The following is a 6,000-nucleotide window of genomic DNA, read 5'->3' on the forward strand; positions in this document are numbered from 1 at the left end:
TTTAATATTTATAAATTAACTAATGCTGTATATCTTAATCAACAACCTACCCAAATAGTTCTTTTACTTATTTTAAGTGTTCATTTTAAACTTTGTCAAACCGCTTGCTTAATTTTCAATATTCTTCTACATCACATTTCAGAAGCCTCAAGTCTTTGTCTTTTATTTGTTCATACATAGCAATCATATAGCACTACAATCCACAAAAATATTAATCTTTTTTAATAATTTCTAAGAATGTTTCATAATAATAAATTTTTTCAGCATAGAAGCTTCCATTCATTGTGCAAACCTGCTTTCAGTATCTTTCTTACATCATTGTTCTTAGTAATTATTCCAAAAATAGAACCAAAGTAATTACCAAAGTAATTATGAACCAAAGTAATTATGACCAAAGTAAAAATATTCACCTATCTTTCTATTTAATACATAATTTTCATCCTTCATATTTATTACCTTTTTAGTTTTATTTATTCTCAAATTAAACATCTCTTTCTACTAATGAATACATACTACTTACTATTTTAAATCTTAAAAGAAATACTGAAAAATTTGTCTTGTAAACTTAGAATAAGGCAGGGAAACTCAAAAAGAAATTGGTTGTGGTCCAACTTAAGTAAGTAAATTAAAAAGAAACCATCGTTTTTAAAAAGTTTCTAATAAAATAAGATAATTGGTACTCACTTTATTAACAATGATGGAAAAAATTGATTGTCAAATAGCAGTAGGGTTCCAATTTATCTAATATTTTAGGATTTTAAATTATTAATACCATTTTTGATGAAAGTTTTTCTATCACAAGAAAATTCATTGATGAACCCTTTAATCAGTCATAAGACTCAGTCTTAGATCTTGAGATAAATTTAAGGGAGGGTATAAGTGTTTAGTCTGAGTGGAATTGGTTCAGACTGTGTTATAGCTGATTTCCTGCTTTCAAGTGGAACTGTATAAATTATCAGTCCACAGTTGATTTTATTTTTATTTTGTAAATGGATATATTTTTTTGCAATTAGTGTGGTTATTTATTATCTATTTATAAATTTCTTTTGTCAATTTTTCTTTTAATATTCATTAAGTAACTGCAGGCTGATACCCGCGATTGCAATCATTAATTATTTTTTGAAAGAGATTAAAATTTGTAATGTACAGAGATGCCAAGCTTGATCAGGATTTGAATCCAGAACCTTCGAAATGAAAGATAGACACTGCCATTCTGCTGTGGTCCTCAGTATTTTACTTTCCTAATTCCCCTAAATCTAAAGACTTGAACAATCAAAATATGATTCTGCTTTTAGATTTTTGAAAAATAACGTTATTTATGAATTTAGTTTATAATGTGTTATATATATATATATATATATATATTGTTTATTAGTCAATTTTTTTCTTTTTTAATTGAAATCAAATAATCGTACTATGGCTGTTTCCAGTAATATGCAGTTACATTAGAGACAAATTGAATCCAGTCTTTAACTTACTCATCAGTGGGAAACGATTTATTTAATATGGATTCAACATATTGAGATTAAATTATGAATGATGAAGAAATTCCAGACCAATAATTGTGCACTGAACTCAGAATTTATTGATGAGAAGCTGTCATATTAATTATTACAGTAACACCCATTCATAATGATAGGTTTGATGGCCTGTTACAGAGAGCAACAGAAAATATTCTTCTCATCGTGGTTATATTTTCTAATATTCTAAAATGGAAACATATATTTACATCTGAATTAAGTTTGGGTTTGTAATTTCTAGGGCTGATTACAGACAAATCAGGCACTGGAAATAAAAGAAAAGCCTAAGAAAAGTTTTATAATAGCTTTCACAAAATTTTTCATAGGAAATCTCCTCATTCACTACATCTAAATTACTAACAAATCAAATGTAGCTGCTATACAGTTTACCTTCCACCCAAAATCTCATTTACTACATCTATATCACTAATAAATCAAATATGTGGCTACTATGCATTCCACCCAAAATTAGAGGTGAAATAATTATCTTCTCCACTATAACCCCAAATAACTTTTGTATATTATATATTTTTTCATGATTTTAAGAAAATCTTCTTGTAAGTTAATATTTTACAATAAATTCTTAAATATCTTTAAGAACAAAAGTATTATATTAAATTTAATTTAGGTGGAAAAAATATTAAAATTCATAAAATATTTTGATTAATTTAACTATTTTTTCAGTCAACTATGAAATAGTTTATAAAGTAATTAATAGATGTATGATGATAGCACTGTATTTTTTACAAGCAGATGGTTTTGTAACACCTGGAACATCCTAGAACACTCCAGTAAATTAAAAGAATAAAATGTTATGTTGACAGATGTGGTTTTACTACTGGGTAGAGTTTCAGTGCTACTGCAGGTAATTATTGACAGCTAATGACTGTAGCAATCGATACCATGTAAAAGTTAAACTGGTGTACAAATAATATAAATCTTGTTGGTGTTTGAAAACTACACTCAAACACTATATTTTCACAATGCTACCTGAATACAGCATCAATATTTCACAAATGGTAAATCCACTATGTCAAAGTTCTCATATTTCTGTGTAATAAATAGTTAATAATAATCCATGCCGAGTTCATAATGTAAATGATAATACGAGGTGTATTCAAAAAGAAATGAGAATTTTTGTTTTTTGGAAAAAATGTTATTTATTTGTCTACATTAATGTTATCCCTTCAAAACAGTCCACATTAGATACTGTACACTTATGCCAGTGCTTTTTCCAATCCCTGAAACATTTCTGGAACTTGATCTTTGGAATAGTATTTAGCTTTTTCAAATATTCGCTTTTAATCTCATCTATGCTAGTAAAACGACAGCCCTTTAAGATTCTCTTTATTTTTGGGAATAGAAAAAATTCACATGTGGCCATGTCTGGCAAGTGGGGTGGGTATCATTACAGTGTTGTTTCTGGCTAAAAATTGACAAATAAGCAATGAAGTGTGAGCAGGTGCAAAAGCCATGGATTGTTTCGCCACAAATCCAGGTGTTTTTTGGATTGCTTCACACAAACGGTGTTAAACTTGTAGGTAATACTCCTTATTAATCGTTTGACCTTGTGGCAAGAACTCATGATGCACTATGCTGTTAAAATTGAAGAACATAACTTTCACATTCGATTGTACTTTTTAAGCTTTTTTCGGTCTTGGTGATCCAGAATGCCTCCACTGGGACAATTGAGTCTTAGTTTCGACAACATATCTGAAATCCATGTTTTATCACATTTTATGACACGTTTCAGTAGTTCTGTATCATTATTGACTTCATTTAGCAACTTCCATTCGCTGCTGTTTTTGTTTGAAATTCAACAATTTTGGAACAAATTTTGTTGTCACACGTTTCATACCCAAAACATCTGAAAAAATTTCATGGCATGAGCCAATTGATATCCCAACATCATCAGCAACATCTCTGATTGTGATTTGGCGATCATTCATAATCATTTCTTTCACTTTTTCCACATTTTCATCGGTCGTTGATGTGATGGGGCGTCTGGGACGCTCGTCATCTTCAACGTCTTCACAACCTCTCTTGGAAACGCTTATACCACTTGTAAACCCTTGCTTTACTCATAGCAGACTCACCAAACGTAATATTTAACATTTTAAAAATATTGCTACACTTTATTCCATTCTTATAGAAAAATTTAATACAAATTCTTTGATCAATTATTTATACAAATAAAAAATTGCCGATCATATCAAAACATGTTATCCTTTTGATAGCTGACAACAGATTAAACATCCAATATGGCTAAAAATATACACTTACTTTACAGACATGTTTACCAATATAACAATAAAAAAATCCAGAGAATCGGACCAATACAACCCATGAAATTTCAAAATTCTCTTTACTTTTTGAACACACCTCATATTTAAGGATTTTTAGCTAGTGCCAAGTAAGATACTGATGATTGTGTAATTAATAAATGGTAAGGTTCATGATTATGTAATTGAGAATAATCAGAGGTAAATTTAATAAAAAATTATAAATTACTACAAAATTTGTTATTTTAAGTAATTTTTGTGAACAAGTAAATGAAAAGACATTAAGAAATTTAGAAGTTAAAAAAAAAAATTAATGAATGCTTCCTAATCATACTACTCTTTTACATCTCCGGTGTGGAGGTAATAATTTATATTTTATGTAATTTTCAGATTTTTTCCTGCAATGCCCAAATTATTGTAATCTTCTTTAATGATTTTTTCCACATTAACTACAGAAGAGTAAATTCTGGCTTACAGTTTTTACATTTATTATTTGATAATGAAAGGTAAAATTTTAAGGAAATAGAATGTTTAAAAATCCCAATCATAAGCAAGCCTGTACCTTACCATAGTGATATCATACAGAATATACGGTCTGGTCAGAGCTATTGTGAAAACTGATGAGATTTTCTACTACCAATCTGTACTAATGTGGAGAAAATGTCAAAACATTCACTGTGTCATTTGAATGAAGTTTGGATTCATGGGGGTAATGATGGTCCTTATTACCAAAATATGTCTCAGTTGGGCAGAAAGTTTACTCTTTTCAATATGTCTCACAGTTTCAGCCTGATTTTGTGAACAGTGGCCTCTGGCTTTTTTTCTACAGACCAGACCTTGGTGCTATTAGATGACATGAAGTCAAATTAATCCATGCAATTAGTTGTTCATCAGCCTCACATTTCTGTTCCAATTGTGATGTATTGATACAAACAAGCAAAGTAAATTTACCTTTCTGTGGCCTGTTTGTTTTCATGTATGAAGATCTGTCTCATTTCATCAACTGCTGGCCTGATAAACAGATTACAAACATCCACTATATTTGCATTAATAATTTTGAGAATTTCAACAATTTAGTTTTATTTAGAAATTCCTAACAAAGATTTCTTTAACAAAGACAGATTACAAAACCCATTCTCAAAGATTCTCATTTGCCAAAACTCATACATTGGAAACTAACACAGAATAAAGAAAATAATCATTTAATAATCTCTTCATCTTATTTCTTACTCAGTTTCCTTTGCTACTAACTAACTTATATGTGCTAACTCAATATAGGAAAGCTATATTAGAATTAAAACTACTGGTTACAAAGAAAACATTAACTTTTATGTATGTATTTGATTTACAAAGGGATTACAAACTTGAAAAGTAAATAAGATAGTTGAAAAGAATTGGATTACAATAAATGTTACCAATAGCAAATGGTCAAATGATCTTTGCCTATTAGCAAAGAGAATGTTTTATTATGTTTTGGTGTAAGCAACTATCAACTCTTCACAAAACCAATTTCTTTTGGAAATCCAGACCCAATTCAGCATAGTGTTTCGCTTTTAGGAGCAATTAGGAGACCTGGGTTTACTCAATAAGTACTTCAATTATTAGGCTTCTTGTGCAATCATAAACAAGTCAACAAGCAGCCCTCGACCAGATCCAGCAAAAGTCACTGGTTCCACAGTGGACTAGATATTCTCAGCATAAAGCTAACCAAGTCTGACTTACATCATAGAAACAAATATGAAGAATTAAACAAGAATAAGGATATGAAAGAACAGAATAAGGTTCTTATAGGAATAAGAATAAAGTGGATGATATGAAAGGATAAACTATCTGTATAGAAACTACAGCAAAAATCAAATGTACCCACACAGAGGTAATATACCATGAAAAAAATTTCTGTTCCTTTAAGAATTACATAAACTAAGTTTTATATCATTTATATTGACAATAAAACCATATTGAGCCAGTTTGTGAAAAGATTTAAAAATTCCATGTAGAAGCTGACAACTGAATGTATGGTATAATTTTTTTTTTAAATTTATATCATAAGAAATGAAAGGCCAACTTTAAGAGTTCTATCGTAGCTAGTCAATTGCTTTCTTTGTGTAATCCTTTGAGTACAAAATAAACATTTCCAGAAATCAGGATAGTCAACAAATTACCTAGACTAGAAAGCAAAACCTTTAATATATTTGATC

The sequence above is a fragment of the Lycorma delicatula genome, chromosome 9, assembly GCF_047948215.1.
Source record: "Lycorma delicatula isolate Av1 chromosome 9, ASM4794821v1, whole genome shotgun sequence".
NCBI classification, from domain to species: domain Eukaryota; kingdom Metazoa; phylum Arthropoda; class Insecta; order Hemiptera; family Fulgoridae; genus Lycorma; species Lycorma delicatula.